This window comes from Octopus bimaculoides, chromosome 13 (assembly GCF_046866305.1).
Source record: "Octopus bimaculoides isolate indiv1 chromosome 13, ASM4686630v1, whole genome shotgun sequence".
In the NCBI taxonomy this organism is placed as follows: Eukaryota; Metazoa; Mollusca; class Cephalopoda; order Octopoda; family Octopodidae; genus Octopus; species Octopus bimaculoides.
The window spans coordinates 21168877-21184051 of record NC_142940.1 but is presented as its reverse complement, the minus strand read 5'-3'; positions in this window follow the sequence as shown (position 1 = coordinate 21184051).

Below are 15175 nucleotides of genomic sequence, written 5' to 3'. Positions count from 1 at the left end.
TTACCAGTCTCATCGTTTTGATGTGGCTTTCATCTGATTTTAGCTCAGAGCTTTCCTGCAACATTTGGCTTTCGTGCGGTCTTATTTATTGTTGCCATATCTTGCAGGACATTGAACATGGCATGGTTTTTTTCTTTCATTTGGAACTGTATTGTGATTTTAACATTTTCCCCCTTTTCATATAAATATTTTTCTTCGCAATAAGCCTTTAATTTGTACTTTATTTTTCACTAATATAAAGAAAAACGTTCTTTTTTCCTCTTACTACACAGATCAGTTATTTTAATGCTACTGTTGTTACTTTACAGTAGTCCTCTATTTGCATCAAGTACCGTAATCATTATGTATAGGATAGATAAATAACATTTATCGCAGTTCTGATTGATGTTTCAGAAAGTTGTTAGTGAGTTCCTAGGTCTTTTAACCTTTCTCTATAAGGTCTTAACTTCCAGTTAATTACGTTCATGCTGGATTAACTATTGTGTTTATGCCTTTGTCTTATTTATGGCAGTGAGTTCAGTCTTGCACTTCTGCAATATGATTTCCTAATTATCTCCTTCATTTCTATGTGTTGTATAAGTATTTCTATAGACGATTCTGGTTAAATTCTCTGGTACCAGTCACTTTCTCTAATTTAAAGCTTTCGGTTTTAGTTAATTTTCCTCTTGTTTATCGTAAATTTTTATTGATATGGTCTGAAATATTTGGTTGTTCCATGGCCTGCACTGATTCTCTGGTAAAATCGGAGCAATTAATGTTTCTCTTGAACAATTTAAAGGTGGAATAGGAACGCCTTTGGTATCAGCTCGGCATGATTTAGAATTGATCCATAACAACAACGACACACAGAGGTAAGAGGAAGTCCGTAGATTGACAAGTATACAGACAAGTATGCAGACGAGCAATTTCTCTATTCATAAGGGTAATTCTTTTAATATGTAGTCGAAATAATCCATAGATAAACAGCAATGGATGTTTGACGAGTTAGATATCAATGGTAACTGCCTCGTCTTCAAGTATTATTAGTTGTTCACCTCTGGATGTGTCACCTTCCATCTTTGACACTTTTTGTTTTCCATTTTCCTGCCTAGCTTCCCTCCTTTCTCGCTGACTAGACCGTCTCTAATATGTTTATTAAGACGATCACATTTAACCATTTACTTATGTTTTTTTTGTTTTTTTTTTCTGGTCGTTAACAATGTTTCAAAATATCTTAACAGCACGCAGTACAGATTTTGCTTTTTACTTAAAGCTAAGTATAAAGAGGTTGATGTTCATAACATAGGTTCCATCTGTTTGCACCTTTGTATTATATATATATATATATATATATATATATATATATATATATATATATATATGTATATATATATATATATATATATATATATATATATATATATATATATATATATATATATATATATATATAATCTTCCAGAGCATCAGCTTCTAATTTATTCTAATTATTGTACAGAAAGGACGCATCAAATGAGTTTTTATTTTATTAGAGCAATTGAAATTAATTAGAAAGAGATTAAACTTAGATATATTTACATTTGGAAATCTAATACAAATGGCGTTATTAGTTGTTAATCTTTGTTTCCTGAGTTTGAGAAGAGGACGCAGTATTATAAAACATGACTCGGACATTCTGTAATAAATAAAAATGTCTTTGATTTCCTTCCTTCTTATTTCGCTCCCGCCTCTCTCTCTCTCTCTCTCTCTCTCTCTCTCTCTCTCTCTCTCTCTCTCTCTCTCTCTCTCTCTCTCTCTCTCCCTCTCTCTCCTTCTCCTCATATCTCTCTCTCCTTCTCCCACCACCTCTCTCTCTAGCTATTTCTACATCTGTTTCCTCCCTGAAAGTCTCCATTTACTATAACTTTTAATGCTACTTTACATCTGACACGCTGCTTAATTAAAACTCTCCATATTTATTACTGTTAAATAACAGAATTTCTCTTAAGTGTTTAATTCAATATGATTGGTGATATCGATAGAAACAGTCAACATGCTATCAATTTCAGCTCATCTGACTGAGACCCTCTGTCTCCTTTTTCTTCATATTCGAATAATATATACACCCACAACCGCACACATAACACACACACATGCACACACAAACACACAATACAGCACATACTGGCACACAACACATATATAGCACATATACCCATACAACATATTTATGAGTGTATGTGTATACATGTATGTGAATCAGTGTATCAGTCTCTTTGTTCCTCTCTCTATCTCTCTCTCTCTCTCTCTCATCCCTCTCTCTCATATTCTCCCCCTCTCTCATTGTCCCCTTTTTCTTATTTACTCCTCTGTCTCACTCTCCCCTTTTTCTCCCTTTCTCTTCCTCTCTCTCTCTCTCTCTCTCTCTCTCTCTCTCACACACACACACACACACAAACACACAGAGTTTATGCTTATAATGTAGTGTCTATAGAATGAGAGTACATGCTGATATATGTTTGAGCTGTTCATGTATGTTTAGTTTGGATCACTGATCATAAAATTTACTGTATATCTCAGACTCGGTGGTATTCAGGGCTCTTTGCAGAGAAAGTGTAGACAAGGAATGAGTTTCAAGGAATGAGTTTCAGAAGAAAGAATAGAACAAAATGTCCACTAAGGGATTTACTGAGTATAACTAAGAAGGAATGGTAAGAGAAAGAGTGACCAATGTATCAGATGGAAATTTTGACTAACGTAGACAAAAGAGATCAGAGGATATGGAACAAAGTCTGTCGCTCCTGTGTATTGTAAAATCAGTAAATGCTTAGAACTAAGGTATACGCTGTGTCATGTCAATGTACGAGTTTTCTCCCCTCTCAATGCGACACAATGCGTCTGCAGCTACAGGTGAGAAAACTCGTACGGTGACATGATGCGTCTAAGCGTGTAAAAGGTTAAAGAGAAAAACTTGTCTTTGGGTCGGGCGTTTGACAATCTCATGTATCTGGGATATTAGCAGTCTGAAACTTGTGAAATTTTGGATGTGTTCATGAGGACTAATATTGAAAAAAGTCTTCGTGGTGTGAGTAATAAGTGTATTATAGCGGCATTCTTGGATGATGTGTTACGGTTGATGTTTTTTAATGTTTGTTCATGAAATTAGTGAATATTTGGCTGGAGGAATCTCGTTTGTTTGGAGGGTAACTCTCGAAAATTGAACGGCAGTATCATTTGTATAAGTGAGTATTGTTAAAAGTCATTTATGTAGAGAAGAAATATTATGGGTGTTATTACAGCACTCCTTGTCCTACTCGAGTTGATATATCGGTCTTACAAGAAATTTCTGAACCATATATAGACACAGCCGAACGCTTCACTGACAATAGCAACCAGACTAATTTCAGTGCAATTTCAAAGGATGGTGGGATACAAGTGTGTAAACAACCAAAAGTCAGTCCTCAGTGGATCGGGATCTACAGAAACTTTAGATTTAGTCACCGAATCATTGCCATTACTTGTATGATCAAGCAAAGAAGTTCATGACTTCCTATTGGTCAACTTCCAAGACTTTTACTCTAACTTACTCTCTGTAATTTGTTTTTAGAGTAACGGTTTCGGTGTTCAGTGCCGTAGTAAGAGCTAAGAAAAGCAAAGCCAGAATAAGCTCTAGCATACTATTCTTTGTAAACTGAAGATATAATGGAGATTTTACAAATATATGGGATTTGATGTGCCAAACAGTAGAGATATATAGGATCTGATGTGCCAAATAGTAACAACAGAATTGTTAGAGGTGAACAGAACGGAGGATTGTCATGTTATGAATACCTCAAAGGTTTTTCGGTTTGGCATCTACAGAATGACGGAAATCCATATAATTATCCGATCTATCCCGCTTGCATCTGATGAGCTCGTTCATGTTTTGATGCTTTAGAATATAGTTAAGGACGTGCCTATAATCTAAACTGTGTCTTTATCATACAGTAATCCAACATTCAGCTCTCTTAATGCATAGATGAGAAGAATATCTTTGAGGACTATAGTCTTGACTATGTTTTTTAGTCTAAGATATATCCATGAAATCCTGAGTTTTTTTCTGTTGGAACATGAAATTGGTAAAATGTCTTTCTCTGCACATAGAAAATGCAGTCTAATGCTATTTCTATTAGTTACCCCAACATGCTGGTCTTTGTCATTTGTTTCCAGTTTTGTTTTTTCATATTCTATACTGTTGCATTAAAATCAGCTACAAGCATGGCTTTGTCTTATTAAGTTATTTCTCAGTACTGTATCTAATGCCTTATAGAAACAGACTTTTTCCTGGCTATCAGATAACAGAGTTCATGCAGATGCACTAGACAACCTAACAGACCTACTCTCCAGAAGAATAATGTACGAGAGTGGGTTGAAAAGTTCATAGGCTCACTAAGAAGGAGTGATGCTAGAGCTATGAAATCTTACATGCATTAATTTCAACTCTCTTTATTAATAAATAACTCCATTGTTTCTTTCTGAGTAAACTGACATCTGACTTTTCAAAGAAGACTTCAAAAGTAACAAGTAGCGACTTCTCTTGAAAATGGACAAAATTTGGCACTGTGGAGTTAGTCAAGTACCTGCAGAGAAAGAGTTTAACCCCCAACGACATTCATGCTGACATGGTTGCTACATTAGGGGATGACGCTCCTGCTTAATCAACAGTGCAACCGTAGGCAGCTGAATTTAGGAGGGAAACGGAGATTCTTGAAGATGACCCAAGCTCTGGACGTCTTGTAACTGTCACCACCGAGAAAAACATTGATATTGTTCACTGTATGGTGATGAAGGATAGACGATTGACTATATATAAGATAGCCAATGCTATTATCGTATCCCGTGAGAGTTGAGAATCTGTTGCACAATGAACTTGGCCTTATGAAGGTTTCTGCTCGGTGGGTACAATTTCTTCTGACACCTGATAAAAAAATGCCCCAAATTGATCACATCACGAGAAAATCTGACATTGTTTGAAGCAGATCCAGTGTGGTTTTCGTGAATGTTTCCTAACTCAGGACGAATGTTGGGTTCACCACTTTCAACCAGAGACAAAGAGACAACTCATGGAGTGAAACATCCCTCTTCATATGCTCCAAAGAAGATCATGGTCATTTCCTCTACAGGATAGGTGATGGCCTCCTTTTTTATGCCAAAGGCATTATGTTTATTGATTATCTTCAATGGAGAGTACTATGGAAACTTACTGAATCAGTTACGAAAGTCTATCAAGCCCAAACGCTCGGGAAAAGAGACGAAAGGAGCTTCGCTTCACCAAAACATTCCTCCAGCACACAAGTCGTTGATTTCAATGTCTTCTGTTCGTGACTATGGTTTTACATTGGTTGATCACTCTCCATATTCTCTTGATTTGGCCCCGTCTGACTATCATCTGTTCCCCAATCATCATGAAAAAACACTTGGCTAGGAACCAGTACCGCAGTGATGATGGTATCGTATCTGTTGTTGATGACTTTTTGACCAACAGATGAAAGCATCTTCATCAATGGGATCCAAACACTGCAACGACAGAAGAAGAGTGCACGGCAAGGAAGACTATGTTGAAAACTAAACCTCATTTGGTTACATTCCATGAAAGTATCTTGGTCAGGCTATGAATCTTTCAGCCGACTCTCATATTGTAACATTAGTTATTCACTACTGTTAACCAACATGTCAGTCAGTTTAGACAGTAATCAGTTCCTCTCTGCGAAGCAACTACAAATCTTTTCAGTTTTTAAGAAGTTTTGAAGGATTTTATACGATAGAACATTTGGTTATTTTAAACAGGTGTTTTCTAAATGCTGTGACAACTTTCTTCGTTTTTCTTTTATTAATTAATAATTAGTTGATATTATATTTTATGTATTGATTTACAAATTAATTTAATCGCTATTTGAGTATAATTGTAGCTTGCAATATGTTTAGTGTCACACGGGCCAGTAGGCCAGTAGGCGGAAGGCTGTTAGGTTGGCTGTAGAGACAGCGGATGTTGCCTCAAGATGGTTGTAGATCAAGAAATGGGAACCTTGGGTAGGGCAGTGTTACCAGGGGTAATGCTAGCTAGGCACAAGCTGGCGTTTGATCAGTTCCTTGTGGGTCACCTGGATAAGGGTGTCTGATGTTAAAAGACACCAAACACCTGTTGACCCCAGAAAACATAATCGAGGATGTGTCAAGGTACATCATAGGATGAAGTGGGAAAGCATTTAAAACTTGCGGATTATTTACTCTTATCTTTATATTTCTAGCTTTTATATCTTTCTTGTCTTATGCTATGTCCATAACGTTCGTTCATTAACGATCCTTTTTTTCTATAAATTTACACAATACCAAACATTTCTGTGTATATATTTTTCCTTGATCTAATTCTCTTCATACCTCCTATACTATCTGGTGTTATGAATTTTCCTCCTTCCGAAGTATCAGTAAGAGGCAAACGTTCAAAGGTTTTGATTAATCAATACATATCATGAACCTGATCTTGTTTTTCTTTTATTACAGCTTACAGTTCTGCAGATAAGTAAGTTCCCTTTCAATCTTACTATTTCCTATCAGAGCTCATGTTTTTCCAGCTTTACTCGTTACCAGCAATTGATGTCAATGCCTTTATAGACTGTTAACATCAGGGGCTCGTTAAAAGTTGTTATTCCTTTGTTAAGCGATTTAGGCATTATTTTATGCTTCTAAAAAAATAACTTCTGTCATACTCTGTGGGTAGTTATTAGGTAGTTACTGTATCAATTGTAAATAAGAAAGTTAATTGTAAGTAAGTAATAAGGTAGTTAATGCGTCAATTGTAAGATTCCAGAACTTACTGACATCACAATACTTACAGCACATGCATTGTTTGTCCTCTTGCATTTCTGTAGTTGCATATTCATCTTCAGCCCATCGTTGTTCTCTTAGTTGTGAATAAACCTCTCCCAGAGTATTCTGTTTCTTCGCCTGACGGCATTTTGATGTAATTTGCTTTTATTTTGATATATTATCCTTGTGGGTAGAGGCGACCAGCTTATTTTGTTCGTAACTGGTTTTTTCCTGTTGTTTTCTTTCTTTACTTTTTTCATTTCTGCTGTAGTCCGGTATAGTCGCAAAGATCACAGAGGCACTTGCTTCGAGCATATTTTAAATGCGGGAATTTCTTTGCTTTATATTTGAAATAAATGCAAGAATATCTTTTATGCTCCTCAGTAATATATTGCTATATTTTCTGTAACTAAATATTGAACAAATATTTTATCTCTTTTTGTTTTCGTGAAATAGATATGTTCCTATGCTATTATTGCCACAGTTTATATGTTTTAGTTTCGAAGTTTGTGTGGGTTGGGATATTTCTGATGTGTCTTTCTGAGTTTGTTACTTCGTTTTGTAGTTTGTTGACAAAGTTGTTGATGTCGATGTTATTGCTGTTCACAATAGGTTTCATTTCTCCAGGGTTAGATAAATATCCGATAGCAATAAAATGTAGACAATCGCTACAAAGAGTACCTAATCAATAATATCAACAATGATAATAACAACAACAACAACAACAACAACAACAATAATCTTTTTATTACCATTGAAAGCAATTAGATTCAATACATTCATGAAATACAATGCATGAAAAACTGTAACTGTGGGTGTCACAAAAACGTGTAAGAAAGAACAAGACAAAATTATATGAAAACGAAGGAGGTGAAAGAGAGACAGAGATGAGGTGCAAAGAAATGCGTTAGAAATGTATAAAATAAGAACAACATATATTTGTAATCATAAAAAAACACATCAATATTACAGGATATTATTTAAAAATACATAGAGTAAAATTTTGGATGATTCGCCGACTCACGAAGGAAAAACCAATCCCTAAGATGGCTTCCCGCTAAATACAGTCCATGCTAGAGTTTGATGCAACCAAAACGAACTGTTAAAATTTTTGGCACATTCTACTGCAGATGAGGTTAACATTCTGGTATTCTTTTAACGAAAAACTTCATCGACTATGTCTGTTTATATTATGGCCTTACCTGGAGAATTTGCTTCTTTCGTCCAAGAAGCAGACAAGCCAAAGCTCTTTCCATTTCTCCAACCAAGAATTCTATCCCTTCGTCTTTTGACAATGGAAGCGAAGAGGAAAACGAAGGAGAGTGGGGAAAAAGAGGAAGAATAGCAAGCCGAAGATGAAAAGCAAACCCAAAATGCAGCTGGAGAAATGACTGCGGCAACAACGAATCCGACATGAATTTCAGAGTTGTTTGAAAAGCGATCCAGCCCCTCATGGACCAAATAAAGCAGCTCTGAATCAAAGGATATAATGTATTCATGTATTCATGTATTCATGAATACATCTGAAAAGATATATTCATGTATGTTGAATGCTATGTATATGTTTCATCTCATATCTCTCAACAATTTTTCTTTCCCGCACAGTTGCGTAGATGGTTCTACAACTGCAGACAACAATGTTCTTAAAACAAAGAATAACAGATGACCCATATAACTATCATTCATCACTCGGATACCAGTTTTTTATGGTATGCCCTCCCAAATTCTATTCAACGTAATAATGAAACATTTGAATGAATGTAATTCCAGCAGAGTAGATATATCGTGTACCGAGTTGTATAGGTAATCGATTAGCTTCTTATTAACAAGATGGTATTGGATGATGCTAAGTGCCTGAATCGACTATACGAAGGCATTAATTCAAATCCGTATGACTAGCATATCAAAACGCTGGAATTTCTCGACATCATAGTTAGCTTATAAAATAACATGAAAAAGTAGCTCACACTTACTACAGTTTTCATTCAACATGATGAGTGCCAAATCCAGTCTCATAATAATATATATAAAATTTTCAAAAGGACAGTAGTTTTGGACATCATTTCATTTACTCTTATTAAGTTGGATCATAAAACGCCAATTTGAAATACTGAATAGTAAGAAAAATGACCAAGGCCAAAACAATCTTGTTTTTATAGTTAATCTAAATTTGTAGTTTTTGCTGCTATTTAATGCGTAAAATAGCAGCTAAAACTGACGTACTGATGTCAACCGTGATCAACTATAGGGCTTTCCTATAAGTAGGTTATCTCCCTTGGCTAGGCGGCGCTCCATGTAGATAATTAAACTTCCGGAGGCTAACCCACGCCATTGTTATTGTTTTACGTCTTATCATGGATATAAAGCAGCTTGATGATTCAGCTATCGAAGTACTTACTGTGCCTGAGTTAAAGAAATATTTAAGATTATATGGACAGTATGTTATTGGAAGAAAGGCGGACTTGACTGAAAGGTTGAAAGGAATAAAAATTTTGTCGATGAAGAATGTCAACAAAGTAAATTCATCGGACGATAAGTCTGAAGTATCGGACGATACTTCAGACAGGAATAAGCAGAAGCTTATATCTCCTCTCGGTGAAGTATTGCCTGATCTAAAGATGTTTGTAAGTTGCCGAATTTCACAGATAATGACATAATTACCTCGTGCTACGGATGAAATCAAAGCAACAGTTAAGGAGTGGCATATTTTACCACGACAGACACGTACACAGCATCGAATACCACGATGTGAGTGAAAGCTGCTCTCACTGTATCGTCCGGTGTCTGGTAATCCCTTCGATACCGACATCAAACCAAAAAGAGAATCCTGACCACAGAGTGTGGGTAATTATGTCAAATGTCACTGGCAATGTGCATTCAGCTGATTGCAACTGTTAAAGCAAGTCACTGAGCATGCGTACATGTCATACGGGAGAGTTCCAATCAGGGGTGGATAACACCTTATAGAAAAGCCCTATAAGGCATACTTTTTCATAGACAATATTTTCACGAAATTGAGTGTTTCATACATAAGTAAATGAAGACATCTTGCTTTAGGGAGGTGTAAAGATCAGAATTAGTGTTATGGGAACAATTCTTCATCACTAGGTATACCGACAAGGATATTCACTTTCAATGCAGTAGGAAATACCAAACCAGGGCAAAATATTACAAATACCCAAGACTGGAATAAAGAGACCATGCAATAAAATCAAAACGACTGAAATCATAAAATTATTAACAATAGATTCAATTTCGAGCACAAGCCCGGTAATTGTGAGAGGAGGGGGAAGTTGCTTACATCGATCTCAGTGCTCAAACAGGTAAAGTCGATCTCGGTACCATTAGAATTCAGAATGTAAAGAACCGGAAAAAATTCCACTAAACATTTTGCCCGGCGCATTAATGATTCTGCTGCTCGTCGATTTTAATTTTATTAGTAATGGTTTCAAATTTTGGCAAAAGGCCAGCAATAATAGGAATGGAGGTAAGTCGATGACATCGACCCCAGTCCTAAACTGGAACTTATTTTATCGACACTTAAAGGATGTATATATGTATACGACACAATGAAGTAGAGAAACTTGAAAAGACAACACGAAACCGGTTATTTCTCAAAATACAATGTTTATATACCAAAAAGATTTTATAACATTTTTCTAACATTTTTCTTACATTTTTCTGACATAATTTAAATATATACTTTAACCATGTAACACAAGCCTTCTGTAGTTTTTTCACTCTCATTATCTTATATATATATATATATATATATATATATATATATATATATATATATATATAGTATTAGGGGAAAAACCAAGGATTATGAACTCATCGATTAAATCCACTGTCATATATAGAAAAAATTTATAATCAAAAGTACAATATAATACAAAGTAAATATCCTTGATCTTATGATATTTACTTTGTATTATATTATACTTATTTATTGTACTTTTGATTATAAATTTTTTCTATATATGACAGTGGATTTAATCGATGAGTTCATAAACCTTGGTTCTTTTCTCTAATAGTATATATTTATATATATTTTATACTGTGAAGCTTAATTTAATTTTAATTTTTAATAAATTGATTTAAATTGAGTTTTTACCAGTAATTTTGGATTTTATCCCTAATATATATATATGTATATATATATATATATATATATATATATATATATATATATATATATATATATATATATATATATATATATATATATATATATATATGTATATATACATATATATATACATACATATACACATATACATATATATGAGTGTGTGTGATTGTGATGAAATGTGAATATTATTCTCCCTATTAATCCTATGCTCATGTGCCCCAACAGAGTACGTGGCATTAGAGTTTTATTTTGACATATTATAATACTCGATCGAAGGGAAATAACTCTTAGCGTAACAAAACTTCCCATCCTCAAAATGTAGATTATTTTCATCTCCTTTTACTACGAAAGATTTTTGTCACATCAAGAAGGAAAGCCTGATGTTTGCATATAGCTTAGGGTGAGGAAATTGAAATGTATCATAGACAGAAGTTGATGGATATCAGATGTGCGACAGAAATGCTTTAGATTAGAGAAGATGAAGCAATCGTTCAGTAAGTCGACAACTGAATAACGTTAAATAAAGAATGCATTCCGGCGACAATATTGTTAAATACTGTTAAATATTGTTAAAATGGACTACATTTATTCCATGGGATAAATCAGAAAAGTTTTTGGAAATATATATTACAGTCAATAATATAAATGCGGAGCTCTACACAAAACATGAGATTTTGGACGGATGCAAGGAATCAAATACATACATATCTATAAACTCCTAAGTTAGAGGGCTAAAACTTATACAACAAAGACTACATCATACATTGTTGTTCCTTCGTTTTATTTCCCATTGTGTAAGAATACAAAACTTTTTTTTTTTTACAGTCATTAATAGCAGTTTTCTTCTTAACTTGCGGGATTCATCTCCACCTTTTATCCATGGCTATCCTTATTTTGGGAGCCCCAGTGAGGATTCCTCATGTCAGGTTCGAGTTGCATCAACTTTCTGCCGTTATTTGCTCTTTCTTCGAAACGTTTACCTGAATCATTGAAGAAAATATTACGCCATAAGTACTGAGATATGGGATGAAGACATTCAGTGATTCGTTGCAATGTGTTGTGTGTGTGTGTGTGTGTGTGTGTGTGTGTGTGTGTGTGTGTGTGTGTGTGTGTGTGTGTGTGTGTGTGTGTCTGTGTCTGTATCTGTGTCTCTGTGTGTGCGTGCGTGCGTGCGTGCGTGCGTGCGTGTGTGTGTGTGTGTGTGTGTGTGTGTGTGTGTGTGTGTGTGTGTGTGTGTGTGTGTGTGTGTGTGCTGCTTGCTTGCTTGTATGGTCTTTCTACTTCTGATAGGGTTAAGAGATATCGCTGTCCTGACATTTTAGGATAGATTGGGTATACGTTTGTCGTAAGATGTTAAATGTTGAAACAGTTATAAAAGAACTTCAGCAAGAACAAACCTAGGAATTAATTATGGCTCTAGCATCCAGCATGTAAATATGAAAAAAGAGATCAGGAAGGAATGTTATAAGAGAGCTCGAGTATTCTTGCCATAAATTCCTTAGCAATTCCTGTTGCTACTTATAGCTGCTTACTTATAGTTGTTACTTAAAGTTGAAAAAAATTGACAGGAAAGTTCGTAAACTTCTAATTTGTAATAAGATGCACCACCCAAAAGCTGATGTGGATCGTTTTTTTACCTTTCCATAGCCGATGGAGGTCAAGACTTTATCCAGTTTGAGCTTTCTTGTAAAATTACCACAACTGAACTGACCGAATATCTTGAAACAACTGACGATTGGATGCTAAAACTGGTTGAAAATCACGATAATCGTAAAAAGCTTCAATATTTCTTGAAGGAGAACAAAACATTTGCTATTGATTTCGAGGGTGATAACCAGGCTGGACAGCATGAGTCGAGGGTGGCAACTGATGCTGCAAACAAAATAAAATTAATGGCAAAGAAAAGAGCACATGAACAAATGGCTGGCAAATGTGTGGCCCGTAGCAAACAAGCTAATGTTGACCAGAAGCACACTCATTAGTAGCTACGGAGTTCAGAGCTAAAGATAGAGGGCGAAGACTCCATCTTAGTGGTTCAATCTCGAAGCTTATTGAGCCGGAACAATCAAGTCATGGTGATGAAAAATGGAGTCGATCCAAAATAACGATTCTGCAATGATGAGATTGAAAAAGTAGACTACTTAATCTCTGGACGTAAAGTTTTAGCACCAGAGGAGTATAGATCAAGGCATAACAGAGTTGGTCAATAGTTGATATGTCGGTATCATAAAATCAAAACCGTTGACAAGTGGTAAAAGCACCAAACTGTGACTGTAACTGAGGGGAGAAAATGTAACAATTCTTTGGGGTTTCCCACTACATACCGCCAGTAGTATCAAGACTAATAAGCCGGATATTGTTGCAAAAGACGAAAATGATTATGTCTATTTATTGATCGACATGAGTATCCTTTGTGATCTTAATATTTCGATAAAAGAATTTGACAATCTCAAAAATTTCCTCGTTTTCCTATCAATACTTTCTAATTCATTTTTCTTCCATTTAATAACTTCAGCCCCATTGAGCATGAGAGACACAGCCCCTGTATTCGTTGCCTTGATCTTATTTCTTCTATTCAGTTTAGATGATAGTAAGTTTCACCAGCCTGAGATGTATTATTTTTTTTAATATCTCCATTTCTTTCTCTTTGATCTAATCCATCACAGAGACTCCCAAACACTTGTATGCTTCCTCTCGCACTTCTTTAATCATTTGGTCATTTGCAAGCTCAATACTTCTACTTTTTCTTAGTTTTCCACATTTTAAGGTTACAGTTCCATATTTCTTTTATCCCAATATCCTGACTAATCAGGTTTGTAGTAGATGTTAAGCTGTCAGTTTTTTTTGCTCATCTTTCACAAATAGCTTAAAATCATCCATCAATAACAGATGGTTTATCTTAATTCCACCAAGTACATATCCTATTTTCGCTTTTCTAATAACTATTATTATTATTATTATTATTATTATTATTATTATTATTATTATTATTATTATTATTATTCATATACACTCAACAGATTAGACTGTTGGAAAAAAAATCTTAACATCAGGCTACAAATAGCCTTAGATGCCAAGAACCCTCTTAGATGCCAAGAACATCTTAGCTGTCCCTAATAACACTGTTTTCTGCAGCTCTACAAAACTGGGTTTTATGCCTATTTCCTCAATCTATCTGTTCAGATGATTAGGGATAGTTCCTAATGCACCGATAACTACAGGGATACATTTTGCCCGCACTTTCCATAGTCTCTGTAATTCAATAGGTAGGTCCTGGTACTTCACTATTTTTTCTATACTTCTCCTATTAATTTTATCATCATTTGGGACTGTAAAGTTAATTATCTGGCACTTTCTATTCTCTTTATCGACTACTATCAAATCAGGCCTTCTACATTCTATTACTCTGTCAGTCTGAATGTTAAAGTCCCACAACATCTTATATTTCTTACATTGTAGAACTTTATTAGGTTCATGTTCATAGAATTTATTACTATGTTCAAATCCTAGCTTTCTACACAGCTCCCACTGGATTGCTCTCCCTAGATTGTAATGTCTTTTCTCGTATTCTTTCTGCGCCGGCATGCTACATTCACTTACTGTATGAGTAACACTTTCCTCTTTTGATTTGTATAATCTTCATTGGGAATCTACTTGATTTTTGTCTATTTTGGCTTTTATCCAATTAGTCCTTAATGCTTGATCTTGTGCAACTACTAATAAACTTTCTATTTCCCTCTTCAGCTTTCCCTTCTACAACCATAACCATGTCTCACTACTACTATTTGCTGAAAGTATTTTTGGAAATCTATCATGCAACGCCTTCTCCTGCCAGTCAGATAAATTCTGTTCTTTTTTCTGGTTTTTAAGTTCGTTTGGTATTATTATTATTATTATTATTATTATTATTATTTCTCTTTATCACAGGTTTTGCTGGAGCTCCTGGAGTCTTGCTTGTGTAGCGGGCTTGCTACCTTCAGCCTACGGTAGCATGCTATCCTTTCTTTTCCGCTATCTAGTATTTTCCTGATCATTTGCCAAGGAGGCAAAGCTTTTGTAACACTTCTACTGGGCGCTCTATTCCAATTTCCTTTATATTCCTCTTGATGCCTTCTGGTACTGTTCCCAAAAACCCAACAATAATTGGCACTATCTTAACCTCCTTCATTTTCCATAGCCGCGCTATTTCGTACTTAAGAGGGGTTTATCTATCTTTTCTCCTTCCTTCTTGACTAT